The sequence below is a fragment of the Macaca nemestrina genome, chromosome 19, assembly GCF_043159975.1.
Source record: "Macaca nemestrina isolate mMacNem1 chromosome 19, mMacNem.hap1, whole genome shotgun sequence".
Classification (NCBI taxonomy): Eukaryota; Metazoa; Chordata; class Mammalia; order Primates; family Cercopithecidae; genus Macaca; species Macaca nemestrina.
The window spans coordinates 62768091-62790070 of record NC_092143.1 but is presented as its reverse complement, the minus strand read 5'-3'; the positions used below and the strand labels follow the sequence as shown (position 1 = coordinate 62790070).

Genomic DNA, 21980 nt, shown 5'->3' with positions numbered 1-21980 from the left:
AAGGGCAAGAAACCTCAATGCTAAATATTCAACTCCCACATTGGCACCTTCACCCTAGCCTCTGTCAGAAACGGTGTAAGTGATGGAAAAATGAAAAACTAACAAGCAGCAGCCTTGTTTTCAAAGCTGGAATTACTGGTGACTGACAAAGGAATCTACCATCTATGTCTGCTTGTCACTCTGGGAGTCAGCTGTTACTGGAAGAATAATGGATGCCCAACTTCTGATATACCTTTCTTACCAAAGATGTGGATAACTATATTTCTGAATAATCATCAGTTCTTCTGTCATAAGTGATCATATTTCCACATTCAAATTTTTTTGTTTTTTCTTTTCCAAATTATCATGTGCCTGGAGAGTCATAGAATGGTCTCTCATGAATTCAAAGACATAAATTGTATACTGTGGAGTTTAAGTAATTTACATGAATAATTTAGGTAATCATCTCACCCTTTTCCTCTCCATGTTCAGAAGCAATTGAGAAACAAGCACAGGAGTCAAATGAGTATTCAAAAATTAAGTTTTAAAAACCAATAAAACCTGGATTGGAAGATGCAACTCAGCCCCAAACTGGAACCATGTTTCTACTTCCTCCCCATCCCTTGTCTACAATGTTCCTTCTGCATCCAGAATCCAGCAGTGATGCCTGCAGTGCAAAACATACTCTATAAGATGACTTCATGATAGAGTGGTAAATATATGGTTAAGGGTCCCAGAAAAAGAAGAACCTAGGAAACACAGTTTTACTCACGGGATAAATGAGTCTTCCTTTGGAAAAGAATGAGTCAGAGAAGCCAGAGTGGGAGTATGAGATCCTGGATCCTGAGTCACTCTTGAGTGACTCAAGCCAACTGCAAAACACTATTAAAGTGCAAATATACGCTCTCAATTAAAAGCAACCACTTTTAATTCATCAGCATCTTCTCAAAGATAATAGTAGATGTTCTAGCTGATACAAAGAACTACTGTCAAAACTGTAATACGCAGAATTGAAAACTCCAGATGAAACAATTGGAATATAGAAGGTATGTGAGATACAGGAGAAGCAGGTCCATGTGAGGGTCATAGTTCAGGGTTGCTGGTGTCTGTGCTGCTTCATAACAATTCTGGATTTGAATCAAAACTTCAGTTACCATTTTGCTTTTTGCTAATCAACTTTCTAAGATAAAGATAGCAACATCTAACATCTCTATGATGCTATCATCTAGAATCAGCAAGGATATACTACTTCTCTTCTACTTTTCTTTTGGGGCCACTTTATTGAGTTGCTAGTGCAAACTGAACAGGATATATTAATTTTTACCTTTAGTGGCATTATAAGCAACCTCACCTACACCAAATATTAGCAATGAACATAAACATTTGCTGACCACATCTAATTGTACTAAGCATCATATTTTAGCCACTTGGCAGATATTACTCCATTTCCTCTTCATAACTTTATGAGGTATTATTAAACCATTTCACAGTTAGACTCTGTTTCTATCTGAGAGTAAAACTCTTTCTATTGGGTGCAATCCCTTAAACAACTAAATAATCACCCAGGCAATAAGATAAGTGAACTTATTCAACATTTGATACTACTGAACCCTGTATTTATCAAATCATTTTCTTTTCCTATCAAGAGGGAACTTTATATTAATTCAGCTAGCACTCATGGACCCAGCAGTGGGCACCTACCTGACGAAAACAGCAGTGAACAGGGCGCATGCTAGACTTCCTGTCTATCTAAGTGGCAATTGGTTGATTTGACACAGCTGAATTTTCTATTTTTTCTCAGAAAGCTAATAGATCTAGTAAGAAATGATAGAGTATTAGGAATGTAGGAACCTGAAATCTAATAGAGCAAACAGTCTCCTCCAGGAAAGTATTATTTACTCATATCCATATTACCTAGAAGTGGCAGAAAAGAATCGGAAGGAAAGATTGCTATGGATTACTGTATAATCCACTAAGCATTCTCTGTGAATGAACTGCATTCTTGAGTGAATCACCACTGGCATTACTGAATAGTCTGAATTCCAGGGCTCTGAGCTACAATTTGGATGTTCCACAAACAGCGAGATACTGGAAAACTACTATGAACTCATTAGACTATGAGAAACTGAAATGAACAAAAGGAAAAGTTTTTTATTAACAGTCCAACATTAGTGAATTGGTCTTTGTTTGCTTTTTGTTGTTGCACCAATAGGAAATTTTTTGATAGTTGTACTTTCATCAATTGGCTGAGAGAAATAATTTTTTAAAAGATATTTAAAATGTATAAAATTTGCATGAGTACATAGTAGGTATATGTATTTATGGAGTACATGAGATGTTTTGATACAGTCATGCTGTGTGAAATAAGCACATGATGGGGAATGGGGTATCTTTCTCATCAAGCATTTATCCTTTGAATTACAAACAATCCAAGTAAACTCTTTTAATCCTCATTTTAAAATATACAATTAAATTATCATTGATTATAATAATGCTATTGTGCTATCAAATAGTGGGTATTATTTGTTCTTTCTATTTTTTTTGTACCCATTAACCATCCACACCTCCCCTCTATATCCCCAAAACCCTTCCCAGCCTCTGGTAACAATCCTTCTACTCTCTATGTTCACAAGTTCAATGGTTTTTATTTTTAGATCACACAAATAAGTGAGAACATGTGATGTTTGTCTTTCTGTGCCTGGTTTATTTCACTTAAGGTAATGATATCTCAGTTCCATCCATGTTGTTGCAAATGACTGGGACTCACTCTTTTTTATATGGCTGAATGGTACTACTCTATTGTATATATGTACCACATTTTCTTTATCCATTCATCTCTTGATGGACATTTATGTTGCTTCCAAATCGTAGCTATTGTAAACAGTGCTGCAACAAACATAGGAGTGTAGATATATCTTTAATGTATTGATTTCCTGTCTTTTTGGGTATAGACCCAGCTATTTGATTGTTGGATCATATGGTAGGTCTAATTGTCTTTTTTTGAGGAACCTCCAAACTGTTCTCCATAGCGGTTGTACTAATTTACATTCCCGCCAACAGTGTACAAGTGTTCCCTTTTCTTCATACCCTTACCAGCATTTATTATTGCCTGACTTTTGAATATAAGCCATTTTAACTAGGATGAGGTGATATCTCATTGTAGCTCTGGTTTGCATTTCTCTGAAGATCAATGATGTTGAGAAGTTTTCATGTGATTGTTTGTCATTTGTATGTCTTCTTTTGAGAACTGTCTATTCAAATATTTTGCCCATATTTTGAGCAGATTATTAGACTATTTAGAATAGAGTTGTCTGAGCTCCTTATATATTCTGGTTATTAATTCCTGTAAGGTGGGTAGTTTGCAAATATTTTTCCCATTATGTTGGTTGTTTCTTCACTTTGTTGATTGTATCCTTTGCTGTGCAGAAGCTTTTTAACCTGATGTGATCCCATTGGTCCGTTTTTGCTTTAGTTGCCTGTACTTGTAGGGTATGGCTCAAGAAGTCTTTGTACAAACCAATGGCCTGGAAATTTTCCCCAATGTTTCCTTATAGTAGTGCTATAGTTTGAGATCTTAGATTTAAATCTACTTCATTTTGATTTTATTTTTGTATACGGTGTTGGATAAGGGTGTAGATTCATTTGTGTGTGTTTGGATATTCAATTTTCCCAACACCATTTATTGAGGATACTATCTTTTCCCCAGTATAGGTTCTTGGCACCTTCGTCAAAAACGAGTTCAGTGTAGGTGTGTGCATTTGTTTCTGGGTTCTCTATTCTGTTCCATTGGTCTATATGTCTGTATGTTTTTAGGCCAGTATCATGTTATTTTGGTTACTATTGCTCTGTAGTATAATTTGAAGCCGAATATTGCGATTCTTCCAGTTTTGGTCTTTTTTCTTAGGATAGTTTTGTCTATTCTTGTTGCTATTCTTTTGTGGTTGCATATAAATTTTAGGATATATTTTTCTATTTCTGTGAAGAAAGTCATTGCTATTTTGATAGGGATTGTATTGAATATTTAGATTTCTTTTGGTAGTATCAACATTTAACAATATTGATTCTTCCAATCCACGAACAGGAAATACTTCCCATTTTTAAATGTCCCTTTGAATTTCTTTCAACAGTGTTTTACTCTTTTCATTATAGAGGTCTTTCATTTCTTTGGTTAAGTTAATTCGTTGGTATTTAATTTTATGTGTGGCTGTTGTAAGTGGTATTACTTTTTTTTCTTTTCTTATGTTGTTCACTGTTGGCATATAGAAATATTACTGATTTTTGTATGTTGATTTTGTATCCTGCAACTTTACTGAATGTATCAGTTCTAATGATTTTCCTCTGGAGTCTTACAAGGTTATATCATCTGCAAACAAGGACAATTTGACTTCTTCCTTTCCATTGTGGATGCCCTTTATATTTTTCTCTTGTCTGATTGCTCTAGCTAGGAGTTCCAGTACTATGTTGAAGAAGTGGTGACAGTGGCCATCCTTGTTTTGTTCCAGATCTTAGAGGAAAGACTTTCAGTTTTTCCCCACTCTGTATGATACTAGCTGTAGCTCTGTCATATATGGTTTTTTATTATTTTGAGGTATGTTCCTTCTATGCCATGTTTTTTGAAGGTTTTTATCATGAAGTGTTATTTAATTTTATCACATGTTTTTTCAGCATCACTTGAAATAATCATATGGTTTTTATCTTTTAGTCTGTTGATATAATCTACCACATTGATTGATTTGCGTACATTGGACAAACTTTGCATACCAGGGATAAATCCCACTTGGTCATGATGAATGATCTTTATAATATATTGTTGAATTTGCTTACCTAGTATTTTGTTGAGGATTTTTGCATCAATATCCATCAGAGATTGGCCTGTAGTTTTCTTTTTTTGATGTGTCTTTGTCTAGTTTGGGTATTAAGAAAACACTGGCCTCATAGAATAAGTTTGTAAGCATCCCCTCCTCCAATATTTTTTGGAATAGTTTCAGTAGGAATGGTATTAATTATTTTTTAAATGTCTGGTAGAATTCAGCAGTGAAACCATCAGGATCCAGGCTTTTCTTTACTGGGAGACTTTCTATTATGGCTTCGCTCTTGTTACTTGTTATTGGTCTGTTGAGGTTTTGGATTTCTTCCCAGTTTAGTCCTGGTAGGTGGTATGTGTCTTGGAACTGGTTTATTTCTTCTAGATTTTCTAATTTATTGGCATATAGTTGATCATAGTAGCCATAGTTGATCAATATCTGGCTTCAAATTATACTATGTAGCCAATAATTTAATGGCTACTATGATATTATTGGCTACTACTATACATAGTAGCCAATAATTTAATGATTATTTAAATTTCTGCAGTATCAATTGTAATGTCTCCTTTTTCATTTCTGATTTTATTCATTTGGAGCCTCTCTTTTTCTTAGTCTACCTAAAGATTTGTCAATTTTGTTTAATTTTTCAAAAAACTAACATTTTGTTTCATTGATCTTTTGTGTTTTTAAATTTAAATTTCATTTATTTCTTCTCTGATCTTCATTTTTGTCTTCTATTAATTTTAGGTTTTGTTTGCCCTGCTTTTCCAGTTCTTTAAGAAGCATCATTAGATTGTTCATTTGAAAATTTTCCTATTTTTTGATGTAGGCCCTGATAGCTTCCCTCTTAGTATTGCTTTTACTGTATTCCATAGGTTTTGCTATGTTGTGTTTCCATTATCATTTGTTTCAAGAAATTTTTCAAATTTCTTCTTTATTTTATTTTTTGACTTTCTGTTCATTCAGGAGCATATTGTTTAATTTCCATGTATCTGTATAATTTCCAAAAATTACCTGGTTATTAATTTCTAGTTTTGTTTCATTGTGATCAGAGAATATGCTTGATAATATTTCAAATTTCTGAATACTCTTAAGACTTATTTTGTGACCTAATATATGATCTATCCTTGAGAACAATCCGTGTGTTAAGAAAACAATATATATTCTTCAGCTCTTGGATGAAATGTTCTGTAAATAACTATTAGATCCATTTGGTCTATATTGCAGATTAAGCCTGCATTTTCTTTGTTAATTTGCTACCTGGAAGATCTGTCCATTGCTGAAAATGGGATACTGAAGTCTCCAGCTATTATTGTGTTGAGGCCTATCTCTCTCTTTAACTCTTAAAATATTTCCTTTATATATTTGGGTGCTCCAGTGTTGGGTGTATATATATTTTAAATTGTTATATCCTTTTGCTGAATTGACCCATTTATCATTACATAGTAACCTACTTTGCCGCTTCCTATAGTTTTTGTCTTGAAATTTATTTTGTCTGATATAAGTATAGCAACTCCTGCTCTTTTTTGATTTCCATTGGCATGAAATATCTTTTTCCATGTCTTTATTTTCAGTCTATGTTTGTTTGTATAAGTTAAGTGTGTTTCTAGAAGGAAACAGATCAATGGGTCCTGTTTTTTCAGCCACTCTATGTCTTTTGATTGGAGAATTTAGTCCATTTACAGTCAATGTTATTATTGAGAAGTAAGGACTTACTCCTGCTGCTTTGTTATTTGTTTTCCGGTTGTTTCATGATCTTCTCTTCCTTCTTCATTTCCTTCCTGTCTTTCTCTAGTGAAGGTGATTTTCTCTTGTGATATGATTTAGTTTCTTAATTTTTATTTTTTGTGTACTCATTGTCTTTATTTTCTTTTGATGAGAAAATATATCACAAGAGGTAAAGTTACCGAGGTGTTTTCAAATTATTTATTAACATGGCTTTGTCAGGTGAATTTAGTGCACAGGTAGATAATTTGGTCAAAACTGGACAATAAGAAAATTCAAAACTCAAAGAATAAAAGTACCAGAAATGGATGGTCACAATCAGATGATATCTGAGAAGATGTTTTACGTGGACCTGGAAGAATTTTTCAGTGGAATCACACACATTGATTAAGAAAGAATTACTTTGGGAAGCTTACCCTGTTTCTCTTTTGTCAGTTGAACTCTCCTTAATGTGTTAGCCTGATTGGTACTCTGACAGATTGTGAGAAGGCAGGAAAGCAAGAGGACCATTATGACCTTTCTTTAGTCTTGAAATTCAAGCCATTCACGCCATTCACACATCTTAAATACTAATCCTTTATAAAAGCAATTATGTGACTCTCACATTAGATTTTTTTATGAGAAGCCACTCCCCTGTTCTCCCTGACTCTTTACTGCCAGTGAACCAGGAGGTATGGACTAAATATGTAAAACTGTAGACTTGAAGAATTACGTCAAAACTGTAAGACAAACCTGCCATCGAGCATTATATAAACAAATACCAAAGTCATGTTCAGTATGATAATACCAGATATTCACAAATACCATCCCTTACAGTAAGTATTTTGATTTATTGCAGTGTATTCGGGCAGAGGCCAAATTATTAATATTTAGAGGCTGGACTTTTCAAAATGTGAGGATGGGATAGCGAATGGATATGACAGTAAGCAGAGGCTCTCTGTTGGGTGCTGTGGGGTGGAAAGAAGTTAATATACACAAGTAGTTGACACAAGATGCTTTGATTTAATAAATTTAACATGCTTTCTTTAGTGAATACTACAATTCAGTGCTTGCACTAAGTGCTAGAAAACTCATAACACAACTTCTCATATAGTTATTTTTTATTGTAATTTACATTGTGACAGAAAAGTCAATTCCTATACTTATCCCAATATCTTTGTATATTGAACATCAATATCCATGTCTTATTAAATAATAATTAATTTTTGATTAAATAATTTGTTTTGTCTAACATGTTATATTCATGTGTAAGTGATTTTAAATACTTCAGTTGCATAGAGGAATAATGCAATGCCATCTGTTAAATATTTTTAAATAAATTTCTATTTCCTTAACGTCCTGGAACCCTTGAGAGCTGAACTATTTAATCCCAAAGAAAGTATTTCATAAGGCCTCTACTATTCCGCATCCAGTATCTTGTCAAAATGCTTTCAATATGCTTTGTGATGCTGTCATATTTTCTTTAAGTTATAGAAGAAAGTGACTTTTTTCTTGGTATAAGAAATAATGTTTCTTGACTGGTGTGATGTCAAAATTCTAATATATTAGACTGTATTAGTCTGTTCTCATGCTGCTAATAAAGACATAACCGAGACTGTGTTATTTATAAAGGAAAGAGATTTAATTGACTCACAGTTCAGCATGGCTGGAGAGACCTCAGCCATGCTGAACTTACACCTTACAACTCTGGTGGGAGGGGAAGCAATCATGTCCTTCTTCACAACGGGCAACAAGGAGAAGTACAGAGTGAAGGTGGGGAAAGCCCCTTATATAACCATCAGATCTCGTGAGAACTCATCCACATCACGAGAACATCATGAAGGCAATGGCCCCCATGATTCAATTACCTCCCATTGGGTCCCTCCCATGATATGCAGGGATTATGGGAACTACAGTTCAAGATGAGGTGTGGGTGGGGACACAGCCAATACATTTTTCTTGGTATAAGAAGTAATGTTTCTTGACTGAAGTGATGTCAAAATTCTAATATATTAGACATTTCCAAGTTAGAATAGCTAAACAAATGTTTTCAGTCATAAGCAAGAGTGTTCCAGGCAAAAATTTGTATTTATGATGCAACTGGATTTATGTCCCTATGTTAGACTCCATAAGTGACTCATTCTCATATGAAAGGTTATTATCTACAAGCAGAATACAGTTATCCTCAGATTTTCATTGTTTTCCCATTTATGATTAAATATTTGTATTCCATCTTTATCTCCCAGTTTTCATTTTTACTGCTCCATCTGGTGATCAATCATGTCTTCTGTTTTTAAATAGCAATTTGTAGAGGGCTTAAAACATGTCCATTTTTTACACTGTCAGTAATAAAAAAAGTATTGGTTACAGTGTCTTCTGGGGAACACATTCATGTCATGCTCATCTGAGTCACTGAAAGATTTATGAAAAGGAAAAGGTTAAAGGGCAGGCATTTTTAATGCCGAGAGTCTGATCAATACAATAAGGAATTACATTGCTAGACCTATTTATTTTTTCTTTATTCACAGAAATGGAACAAGGGGAATGCAATCTCACAGGATGGAAATAACCTGTGGTGAATTGCTGCCATCCAGATCCACTTTTAAGTCCACATGGTTCATTCATTTTGGACTAGATCCTGGTACAGCCCAGTGAACTGGTGTTCTTGAAATCAGGCACAGAGGCTCTGAAGTAATGCATCACATTTGCATCCATGATTTGCTTAAAATATTCCATTTAGCCTTTCCTCCCAGGAAACAAAGCCAGCAGTATTTGATTATTGAATAGCTCTTTTTGGATGCTTAGTTTGAGAAGATTTTATTAAGATTATGGGAAACTTGAATTTTACAAAATGAATCATAGCTATATTTCAGTTTTGATTTGTCTCCAAGGGTTGAAATACATAGAAGTCTAGGACACATTATATATTAGCTCTATTTTAGCATGCATTTAATGCAATCACAGGCAAAAATCAAATGCTTTAAAGAAAAATGTTGCACTTTTTAAAATGAAAGATGCGAGAAAGGATGAATCTGTATAGATAAAAGTGAACTTAGAGTAATAGCATGCAATATATTCTATATAGATATGCATATTTTCATTGTATATTATGATTTCTCTCATCACAATAATTGGTTTAAACAATGGATTGGGGAAAATATTTAATCTAAACTTTCAGGAGAAGATGTCAGTTAACTCTTATATGTGTAAAACAAAGTTTGGGATGTGTGTGCACACATATACACACACAAACACATACATACACTTTTCTAATCAACTAACATTTAAGGAATACCACTGAAGGAAATGTTAATGACAGAAAGAGCTTTTCTGCACACAGAAAAGCATGCACACTACTTTGCAGCATACAAATAGGTAAGAGTACATGTTTTCCCTAAAAGACGAGCAAAAGACCAACGAAATAAGCCCCTTTACTGGATTCCCATAGGGCTGAATGGTCTCAATATCTTAATCTTTAGAACATACCTCAGCATCTCCTCATCTCCTCCTACCTCTGTCCTGTGTTGCTGGCACACAGGGACAGGAAATGGACGCATCCCTTCCCACTCACCCTGAAACAGCTCCTCTACTCAATCTCAGCCCCCATGCCTCTTCTATTCTTCTGCGAGGAAGTGGCTTCTCAGGACGTATCAGAGAGTTCAGCACATGTTAAGTTCTCATGCAGGCTTAAGCCAACATAATCCTCAACATTAAAAAGTAACAACATAATATTTGGGTGGAAGATGTTTTCTGTTCATAATCAACAGTGACTTCTCAGAGTGTCCTTTTCTGACCTCTCTAAGTAGTACTTTACGTTTTCTCTATCCCCTCCCTAAATTACTCTGGTTCATTCTCTGTCATAGAAATTTTACTGCTGAATAGTGACTTAGACCTATCCATTTATTTATCTCCTCACTCTTCCCAGTAAAACACAAGGTACATGGAGAAGAAGTTTGTTTTGTTCCCCTCTGCCACATGGGAAAGAACAGTGGTGGCATTTAGTAGATGCTCAATAAATATTTGTTGATTTAATACAAAAAAATTCATTTGTTGGATTTCTTAAGTTGGCTTATCCCAGATGCAGATCCAAAGCCAAGGACGGAGTTGCAAGTGATGCATTAAGGATGTGTTTCCAGGAGCATCCAGAAAGGAGACGGGGACATGGAGCAGAACAGGAAAGGGGAAGGAAGCAAGAGTTTGATTTTAGGTGGACACAGGAAGTTCTCATGAGAAGCCCTGAGATGTAAATTTCAACTCTAAGTTTTTCATCTGGAAGCAAAGTAACTATATACTTCCCACCAAAAAGTACCTCATTACTCGGAGCCCCTGATGGGGAGGGAGGTAGTAAACTTTCCCTCCTAGTTTATTGTTGCCACACACCTGACTTAACTTTCTTGAACCACCTCCCTCTTTAGATGGTGACAATTAACTAAGGTGAGCAACTAATGTAGCAAAAAGATAGAGGGTCCTCTACTTTCACATTAAATAAAGTATAAACTCTAAAGTGGCCTAATTTTTACACAGTGTCATCAGATCTGTGAAGCATTGTCATATGTAGTATTGATATCCTTTGATTCTCAAAACAACCTTTTAAGCTAGAAGTAAAAATGTTCTTTCTTTATCTTGCCTCATTTTGAAACACTGAGATCCGGATAGGTTAAGTTTTAGTAGTTGAGCCAAGATTCAAAAAGGAGCTTGATTGCAGAAATTATTTATGTTCTTACTGCTATACCAAGCTGTCACACAAAGAGATTATTCTGCCTTTATTTTCTTAATCACTAAGATTCTAAAAATAAATATAAAAATCTCCAGGCCAAGTAAGTGGGGAAGAAGAAATCAAACCAGATTAATGAGGGAAATGTTAATGACAGAAAGAGCTTGGAGACTCTCCAACCACATTGAGCAGGGGCTGCTGATTCCATCTGTGCTGGAGAATAGTGTGACACTGTGCCACCCCCATGCTACCCGCCCCTCTGTGTAGTCCCTCATACTTACCATGAGAGTTATCTTTATTCTGTTGAATCCTACTCTAAATTTTGCATTGTAAGATTTCCAAGATTTCACTAATGGAAAAGAATTTGAAAAATAACATTTGAAGAATGGTAGTGGGCTTTAATAGTCAATGAAGAGTGAAAAGAAGTATTTGTTTGGACAAAAACAGAACCCAGAAAGCAGCCGATGACCTACATACTAGCTGGAATGACTTTGCCTTCAGGTTATAAAAGCACTTTGTATCTATTTATTTGTCTGGCTACTGTGAAAATAAAACACTTTTATGCAATCAAAATCTGAAGTTCTGAAAAATAAAGTTTTTTAACACCTAAGTATGTTGGCACTTCACAGGTATAAATACTGATGTTTTTTGGAACGCTTCTTTCATAGTTAAATATGAGAGGTCACTGTAAAATGTTAACCTATTCTTTACAAATAAACCAAGTATAAAGACTTTGATATTCAACTTGGCTGTGCATTTAAATGTTTTGTGCTAAATTTCACCAAATATTTTTAAAATAATTGGACCAGATTGTTAGAAAAAGAAGATGGTTTAAGACTATTTCTTTAACAAAGGATATTATACATCAGAATACAATATTGTTTGTGAAGTAGCTTTTAAGCCATTTTGTATGCCTTATTTTATCCTGACATTCTCTTCTAAAAATTTATATTAAAAACATACAATATGTTAGAATTGGAGAATTACAGAAATTTAGAGCTCAGGCAGATAACTATGAATTTTATTTTAAATAGAGGAAACCATGGCTTAGGGAAGTTTCTAACATCACAGGGCTCTGAAGTAACCAGAAAGATGCAAGAGCTGCATCACAGAGATCACTGTTCTGAGCTGAGGCCATTATATACTTCTTCTCATTTCTATCGTAACATATGAAACAACTCTGAATTGGATTTGTCCTTGACCTGTGGCTCCACAGACCTTTACAGAAACACTGCTGTGGATTTCCTGGATCCAAACTGGATTGTCTCAAGTCTCTTCCTCTTTCTTTTATTTATTGGTGGTAGATTTTGAGTCTGGCTGCAGCCCTGGACCTTATTTCTGTCAAAGTCTATTTGTTGGGTGGTAGGATGTGGGAATAGGGGTTTGGTACTGAAGCGGGACGAGATGTCTCTGCAACACTCATTACCTGTCCATCACTGCCCTGCAGTATATTAATAGATTAAAATGGAGATGTACAACAATGTGTTATATGCACATGGTGCATAACATTATTCAACTCATATTATTTTTATATTAACAATTTTTATCTGATTATGTTACTTTGGATATCAATTCGATATGTGAATATCTGTCTAAGAAAAGCATATGAAATGGCATTTCTAGATAGATAAACTGATTATGTAATGTGGCAAAAGAAAGAGTCCGCAGGTCCATCATTGCCCAGGTAAATCAAAAGACGCAAGCCTTCTGAAGCAGATTTTATTTCTAGAATTTTCTCATGTCAATAAGTCTTCTTCAGAAATATCTTTTGTTACAGCTATAACCACCCATCATTTGAATACGCTCTCAATGAACCACTCTTGTATTTATTAGAAATGTAAGTCATTTAAAATACTAGATTGTTTCTCATAAAAATCTCAATACACATATCTGTATACAAACAAGACTACTTCATTCAATATAAAAAGGCTGAATTGCTGGGTCAAAAGGTAGGAATGTGCTTAGGGCTCTTGAAACATATTGCCTAACTGCTTTCCAGAAGGTTGTATTAACTTATATTCCCACTCATATGTGAAACTGGGTCATAATATCCTTGACAAATTTGAAATTTTGAAAACTCTTTGACAAATTGCTTGATAGAAAATTACATCTTATTTGTTTTAATTTGTATTACTGAGTATATTATTTATTAGTCATTTACATTTCTACAATGATAATATTTTAGTTTTATTAAAAAATACAATCCCCGTTTTCTTTCTTCATATTGCATAATCACTTTATCCAGACAGCAATACTATTTCTTGGACTGTTATTAGGCAGATAATCACACACTGAAGTTATAAACAAAGTAATAGAGTCATAAAAATTGCTAATGTAAAAATAACATGAGTTGAATAATGTTATTATATATCATTTATATATTATGCATTGTTGTACAATTCACATTGTAGTCCATTAATCTGTCTGGAACTGAGTTCCAAATAGACAATTGATTATGCACTTCTTTGTGATACTTCTTGAAATGTTACATTGTGATATTTTTTCCCCTTTTGTTATTTAACCTGAGTGTGTTTCTATTTAGCTTCTGCACTGGATTCTAAGCAACTTAGGCTAGGAGCATTGACATAAGCCTCTATTAACTATTTTAACTTCTATTGTATCAAATCGCATGTGCTGCAGAATCCTCAAAACACATTTACTGACTGATTAGGTGAAGGGTCAGATATAATCTCTCTCTGTCTAACGGATGCAACATTTTTCATCATCTAGGGGCACAAGAACACAGTCATTACGCCAGGGTCATCCTGTAGGCATGATCCTTAGCATACAGCTGATTCACAAAGATTTAAGTATCATACATTGTCTGAGGTCACAGAGATTTTCCCTGGAAATAAAGCAGAAATACAGCATAAGGAGCAAATGGGCATATGGGCATTCAGGCACACACAGGAGCCCATCCTGTTTCCTTCCTGGAAGGCAGCACCTCCATCTCTAATCCTGATCTTTCTCTGACCCGAATCCATCAAACCTACCCAATTTCAGTTCTTATAGTCACTCTACCTGCTACCTTCATCTGCACTCCTTTACCTTTTCAACTCTGATTTGTCTTCTACACTATTTTTCTGAGCTGAAGGATCTACTTCTACATTAATTCTGCCTAGGAGTCAACCATTTCCAATCATTTATTTTTACTATTAGACTTCCTCTTTGCAAACATTTTCTCCCCACTGCGGAAACTACATATGAATTGTGTGTCTCACCTTATTTGCTCCAGTTTTTTCAGTATGGTTGAGTTCTGAGTAAAAATGGTCCCGAAATACTATGGCCACTATAGCTTAGCATATAGCTAGCTTCTTTAGCTGGAACTGCCCACACCCCAGTCTAACTTCAGCTGGCACCTGACATACTTTATGTAACATTGTGACAACAGAAATAACTTGGCACCCCTCTTAGGATGAAAAGGAATCATGTAGGTCAGAGGCTGCCTTTTTATTTGGATTTGTTACAATGTGTCCAATTGTGAATCTTCTGCATCTCTCAACCTCTCCAGTGTTCCCTGAATGCTACTTAGGATTCAGCATAAATCAGTCGTTGGCCAGCAGAAGTGCGACTTTAAAAGGAACGCCCAAAAAGAGCAGAGTTGAGGGGGGCTGATGTATAAAATGATAATTCCAAATCAACCATGAATCTCATTGCTTCCAAAAGGGGTGATTACATTTTTATCTATCCAAAATCTTTTGGGAATAGGCGAACATAGAAATAGGCCTTTATTTTATTTTTTCTTTTTTATTTGTTTGATTTGTTTGTGTTTGCATTGTGAAGTGCCAGCATTTTCAGAAAGTTCTGAAGCCGACATATATTATCTTTCATGATTTGACCCTTTCTGACTTCCTGAAGTTTTATCTTTTAATCTTTGTCATAGATGTTTTGTTCCTAGGTGTGCTCTGAATGTATTATTGTTGCCTTCCTGCTTAACATCTGAATATATATTTCACTTTCTTCTCCTGGGTAATTCCTACAAATCTGTCACGACTCAGGATAGCAATCCTCTTCTTTATTTAGTGTTTTTTGAGTCTCTAAGCTGGGCTCAGTGTTTCTCTTCTATGCACCCATTGCCCCATGAGTACCAGCATTATGGTGCTTGTTATGCTATAGAAATGAATCTATATTTCACAGGAATGTTTGCCTCACATGTATTGTCACAACGTAGGGAGTTATATCTTATTCATTTTTGAATCCATTATGTTCATAGTGCCTGGCATGCAGTAGATGTCTGTTACATAGAATGAGCTTGGTAATAACCCTTTGAAATCAGCTTTATTATTATTCATATTTTAGTTATGGAAATTAGGTTTAAAACAATTGCTGAGATTCACCTGGCATTAAATAATGGAGCCAACATTTGAATCCAGAACTCTCCCCAAAGTAGAGATCCAAGACCATATAGACTATAATGCCTGTGGAACACAGGTTTGCATCTCTCTTACATACTCTGTGTCTAAATTTTTGCATAGTCACAAATAACTGTTTTCTTACACTACCTGCTTGGTTGATCACCAGAAGAAGGAAGTCCTTTTGAAATACATTTTTTTTTTTTGAGATGGAGTCTCACTCTGTTGCCCGGGCTGGAGTGCAATGGCCTGATCTTGGCTCACTGCAACCTCCGCCTCCCAGGTTCAAGTGATTCTCCTGCCTCAGCCTCCTGAGTAGCTGGGATTACAGGCACCCGCCATCATGCCCAGCTAATTTTTGTATTTTTTAGTACAGATGGGGTTTCACCATGTTGACCAGGCTGGTCTCGAACTCTTGACCTCAGGTGATCCACCCACCTCAGCCTCCCAAAGTGCTGGGATTATAGGCATAAACTACCATGCCTGGCCCTGAATCACATTTTACTCCATTCTCAAAGACAAGGAAAAGTTATCTAAGTTGGTCAGATTTGAGACTACTTTTAAATTACGTTTTATAGATGGTGGAATCAAGTCTGTGTAGGCCAAACACAGAGCAGTTTCTATGGAAGTTCAAGAAGTGGTGGCTCCTGAAGCCTTTGTCCCATTAAAGGAGAAAATTCAATGACCAAGATTTTGGCTCTATTGTTGCAGGATTCAGGAGGACGAGAGAGGTCTCAAATTAAAACAGGAGAACCTTTTATTGAGTGCGCTCAGGCCCAGCAGACTCACATCCAAAGACTGGGCCCGGAACAAGGACAACACTTGACTTTTATACACACTTCACAGACGGGGGTGGGCTAGCTTGAAATGAGCTTACAGTGGCGTGAAAACAGGGATACAGAGGCAGGACAAAGACAGTTAATCAAATTGTAGCAGGTTTATAACTTATGATTGCACATAACCATTGCTATGCAACCCAGATGTCCTTTATCTAGGTTTGCCTAGGCACACGCTTATCCCATAACCTTCCCTACAGTGCCCAGGCAGCTTGTAGTTCAGGCCTACTCAGGCTTCTCATGACCTTCATTGTACTTCTTAGATAAAACAATACTTGAAGTCACTAGTTACAGAGAACAGGAATCTATAAACTCATTCCATAAAACAAAGGGAAATTTGTGTTTTCTTCTCCCTATGTTGAAGCAGTGCTGGGAGAGTCTCCAGAGCACGTTAAATAATACTAGCCAGACTTTTCCTGGGTCTGGGCTGCGCCTGTTGCCGCTTCTGGGACAAGTTAGCCTAATACAGGAAAACTTATTTCTCTTTCTTTTTAATCTTATTTTTCTTTAATTTCCCGCCTCACTAGGACAAATGGAGAGAACGGGTCTCGTAAGTATTGATTATACATAACATATCAGCATATCTGACATTTAAAATAAAGTATGCTTTCGCTTAGTGTCTTGAAATTCTGCTTCAGAGTTTATGGTAAATGCAGAGTAGAATGCTTCTTTGTTACGCTTTAATTGTATTGTATGTATACTTCCCTTGGGGACCTTGCAGGAAAGAATAACAGTTTGTGGATAAGAATGGGATGTTCACAAGTTTCCTGGACAAAAAGTCATTACAATATTACACTGTAATAAATCCCACTATTGTTATTATGCAAACAAGGTAGATCTTGTTGGTGATCCAGAGTGATTGATGTGTCTATTGTGGAGGAAGGATGCACCTCTGATCAATGAATACCCTGGCTGTGGTGCCTGAATGTTTATTGAGTCCCTGGGAAGGGGAGAGGAAAGATTTCCCTGTCTCTTACCAGAGCTCTCCCAAGTCCTGGCCAAAGAGGAGAAAAACAACAAGCATGGGTCTGGCCACATGGATTCCACAGCTTAACTAAAATACAGTGAGTTTGTCCAAAGTTAGTTTTCATTTAAAAGCATACAAGAAGTATTTTATTTTTTGTGGATATTCAGAAAAACTAAACATCATTTAATCCACATTCAGATAGCTCCTAATATAGCCAAGTGAAAAATAAAGAATTGTAAGTTGAGCTCTTTGTCAATAATCATGCAGCTTTACTGAGGCAATGCCCTATTCTGAAATAGTTTTAGTCACTATGAATCTCGGCTGGCCATTTCAAGCACTGAGTCATTGCCTCTTCTAAGCAACCATTTATCTAGAAACAACTCAGTTTATTTCAAAATCAACTCTTCGTGGAAAATGACTTCCAAACAGAATTTGATGTATTCTCCTCAAGCACGCAATGAAAAGAATTCTGAGATCATCTGAGATTATGGCTCTGCTCTAACTCATTCGTGACATTCTTTACCAAGAGCAGTGAATGGGAATCCATTCAGGAAACTTGCTGGAATTCTAGTATAAAAGGAAAAAACCAATCAACATTTGTGAAAAAACTACTCATTAACTTCTGCATACTTCAGGCTCAGGTCTCTCAAGAAAAAAAAAAAAAAAAAAAAAGACAAAAAAAAAAAACTGTTCTAATAAATGCTTGATCACAAACAGAAAACAGCTTATCCAGCTTTCATTATGTATAATTCGTACAATTCCCCATTTCTTAGTACAATAACTTAAAGAAGCTTCTTGTATACTCATCTATTGATACAAGATTTATGCCTTTGGGTTAAGAAATTTCAGCTTCTGTTTAGACAACTATCATGGCATATCTTCAAGTATGCTTTAAAATAAAACCTTTTTATTTAGAAAGATTTTTATAAAGTTACAAATATATAAACATAAAAATAGTACAAACAGTACCAGGTTCAACTATTGTTCCTATTTCAGCTCATTTTCTTGGTCATTTGTGTCCCACATCCATGTGTGTATATGTATGTGTGTATAAGTGTAGATGTATGTGTGCGTATTTATATGCACAATACTTTTGTGAATTATTAGAGAATAAATTTCCTTTATTAATTCTCTGCATAACCTAAGTGCAATTCTAAATTCAGTAAATTTATCACTGAAATAACACTTTTAACTCGTTTAACATCCATATCCCAGTTTTGCCAGTTGACTCAATAGTGCCCTAAATAGCATTTCACCCTCTCCAGTACAGGATCCAGTCTAGGATGAGATATTTTGTTTAATTGACATTTATCTTTAGATTCAATTTATATGGAACATTCACATAGTCTTCCTTTGTATTTTTTGACAATATTTTTGAAAAACATTTTTTAAAAATACAAAAAGTGTTATTTCGTGTTTCTCTAATGAGTCCTCATATTCATCTCAGGTTATGCATTTCCAGACACAACACCATGAAACCCTGTGTCATTCTTAGCTTATCACATCTGGAGATGTCTACCAGATACTAGATACCCATCTGCTCCTCATTGCTGATTTTAATTTTAATTACCTTGTCAAAGAGTTGTTGATTTCTTCGATGATATTTAAAACTTTCCCTCTTGCAACCAGTAAGTCTGATATAGACACTTCAAGATAATACAGCCATGGATGGTCTAATGACATTTCAGCCAATAATGGATTGCAAATACTAACAGGGTTCTATAATATTATAATACCATCCTTTGACTGTAGCTTTTCTGTGTTTAGATACACAAATACTTACTATTGTGTTACAAGTGCCTAGAGTATTCAGATAGTAACACACTGCACAGATTCTCAGCCTAGGATCAGTGGGCTCTGCCATACAGGCCAGGTATGTAGTAGGCTCTACCACCTAAATGTGTGTAAGTACACTCTGTGATATTCACACAACAAAATTGCCCAAGATGCATTTCTCAGAACGTATTCCTGTCGTTAAGTGATGCCTGATGGCACATACACCCTGCTCCTCACCAAAATGTAACAAGAATTGATTCATGCTACTGTCAGTTTTTACTGTGATAATTGCAAAGTACTTATTTATTGTCCACCTCCAAAACTCCCTCCACATTCAGGCCGGGCGCGGTGGCTCAAGCCTGTAATCCCAGCACTTTGGGAGGCCGAGACGGGCGGATCACGAGGTCAGGAGATCGAGACCATCCTGGCTAACACGGTGAAACCCCGTCTCTACTAAAAATACAAAAAAAAAAAAAAAAAAAAATAAGCCGGGCGAGGTGGCGGGCGCCTGTAGTCCCAGCTGCTCAGGAGGCTGAGGCAGGAGAATTGCGCGAACCCGGGAGGCGGAGCTTGCAGTGAGCGGAGATCTGGCCACTGCACTCCAGCCTGGGCGACAGAGGCAGACTCCGTCTCAAAAAAAAAAAAAAAAAAAAAAAAAAAACTCCCTCCACATTCACCAAGAGACTTGTCATTCTCTACTGCTTATTTCACCATTTATTATCAACATGGACATAATTTATTTTCAATGGTTAATATTCATTACTATACTGAATCCTTTGGGTACTCAAATTACCCTTTAAGCTGGCTTCTGAATTCTTGTTACACGCCCTCATTAACTTTTTGTGTACTCTTTGGCATAACATGTTCTAGGATTTTCTTATGCCTACTCTTTTCCAGCTTTGGAATTAGCTATTTATTTACTTAAATAGGCTAGGTTATAATTAGTGTAGGATGGTACTAGAAATAAAGACTTTGGTGTAAGGTATGTTCATTTAGAATTTTATCTAGAACCTTTAAGCAGACAGAGTTAAGAAATAATTCATACATATACATAGATACCTACACAGCTGCACCTACACATACCCATAGATACATACATATGAACATATGCATGCATATACGTATTTTAGAAATATGTTTACACCAATATTGTCAATTCCCATCCATCTCTGCAGGTTTCTTTTCTGCCTTCCTTCTTCCATATTTGTATGTTTCTCTTTCACGGTGAGAACCCACATTTGACAATGTTATAAAATACCTAAAGTGTTTCAAAATTGATCTGTACCTATTCCTACTTCAAAAAATGCCCCAATCTGCTAAAAAGTGTTTTCTTCAACATGGCCCAAGACTGAGAGCACATAGTTAAATTTTTTGTTCATATATTACTTGAATTATTGCTTTCCTTTTCCCCTTCAGTAGTATTCTAATTTTAGTTTGAAGCACAATTCAGCTTACTTCCTTCTGTTTGCTTTCAATTTTACTTTTTCTTCTCTCCTTTCCTTCCTTGTTGATTTAATTTTATTTTTCAAACATACAGAACGTTTACATGCTCCCGTCACCAAAACTGCATGAAAAACATACTCAAGAAAATGCTCCTTTCTAAATATCCTCCAACCTATTTCCTTATAATTTGTGCAGGTAACGCTATCAGTATAATTCAATCAGCAACACAGAGCCGACATATATTAGAATTTGCCCTTATTTAATTGTGGGGGCTGATTACATTATCCATTTGAAGGCTGATATTTCTGTTAGCTGCTCTACGATGAAGTTCACAGGCCAGGCTGTAAAAAAGGCAAGGGAGATATAAAATAGTGAAAACAAGGAAAATCTAATATCTGTGAGGCTGAGTAGTAACCCATATAGATGGAATAGAATGTACATCCATGATGGGGTGGCCTGCATTGGTGTTCCTCATCACGAAGCTAAACTTCTACTGGACGAAGGGCTACAAAAGCTGAAGCAGAGGATCTTCAGAACCTGGAGGAGCATTGCCCTAGTTACTGCCCCCGTGTCAATCAGGAGCGGCATGTAAGTGACAACAGGCATGATCTGCAACATAAAAGAATCTGCAGCATAAAAAGAATATAGCTGCTTTTACTGCCACCTTCTCATTCTGGTGGGAAAATCTTTGTGACCCATATGAACGCCAACCACGTATGGAAGGGAATTCTGAGAAATATAGTCCCAACTTAGCTAACATGACACAATATAAATCTACCACAATTTATGACTTGTTAACTTGGCATCCATATGTATTTTTTATATATATATAATATATATATAACTTCATATAGAACTATAGTAAAAAATATATCATTTTGCATAAATTAATGTAGCTACCTCTTCTATGGCAAAAATATATGCAAAACTCTCCATACAATATTCAAACTATCCACCTTTGAGCGATGTTAATTTCTTTTCTAGAAGGGTCACATCTCTCCCTTTTGACATCCTGGGACTTTCATACTAAAATATAAGGTGAGTTACTATAACACATAATATTTTAGATGACAAGGGAATGACAGAAAGGAAAAGAACAAAAATAGTATATGCACAAATATATCAAATAAATAGTTGTAACTATTAGAGTCCTTGTCTGTGGCTGGACAAGTGGCTGCAGTTGGTGTTAATAACTACCTTTCCCCACAACCCATTCCATATTGTCTCTATTCTCAGCAAGCTTCTCTTTGGGTCATGGTTTTTGATGGATGGAGTTAGCCAAGTTTTCACTGTTGAAAAATCCTTTTGGTACTGGTTTGTTCTGCTTTTCCTCTGACTTAAATCACAAACTGTTGGATTTAACAGATCACTACTAAGAACTTCCCTGGCATCTCTTGCATTCCA

At 35.7% G+C, this 21980-nt stretch overlaps 1 long non-coding RNA gene across 2 annotated transcripts in view; it reads left to right on the top strand.

Moving 5' to 3' along the window:
- Window positions 1-21980, top strand: part of LOC105465530 (uncharacterized) — a 223009-nt gene that overhangs the window by 176351 nt on the left and 24678 nt on the right. Inside the window, exon 6 of one of the 2 annotated variants that reach the window (XR_011616783.1) lies at window positions 9017-9431. The exons of the other annotated variant lie outside the window; for it this stretch is intronic. This is a non-coding gene — a long non-coding RNA (uncharacterized lncRNA). Of the gene's footprint in view, window positions 1-9016; window positions 9432-21980 lie in introns of those variants that run through there. 2 annotated transcript variants of the gene reach the window in all.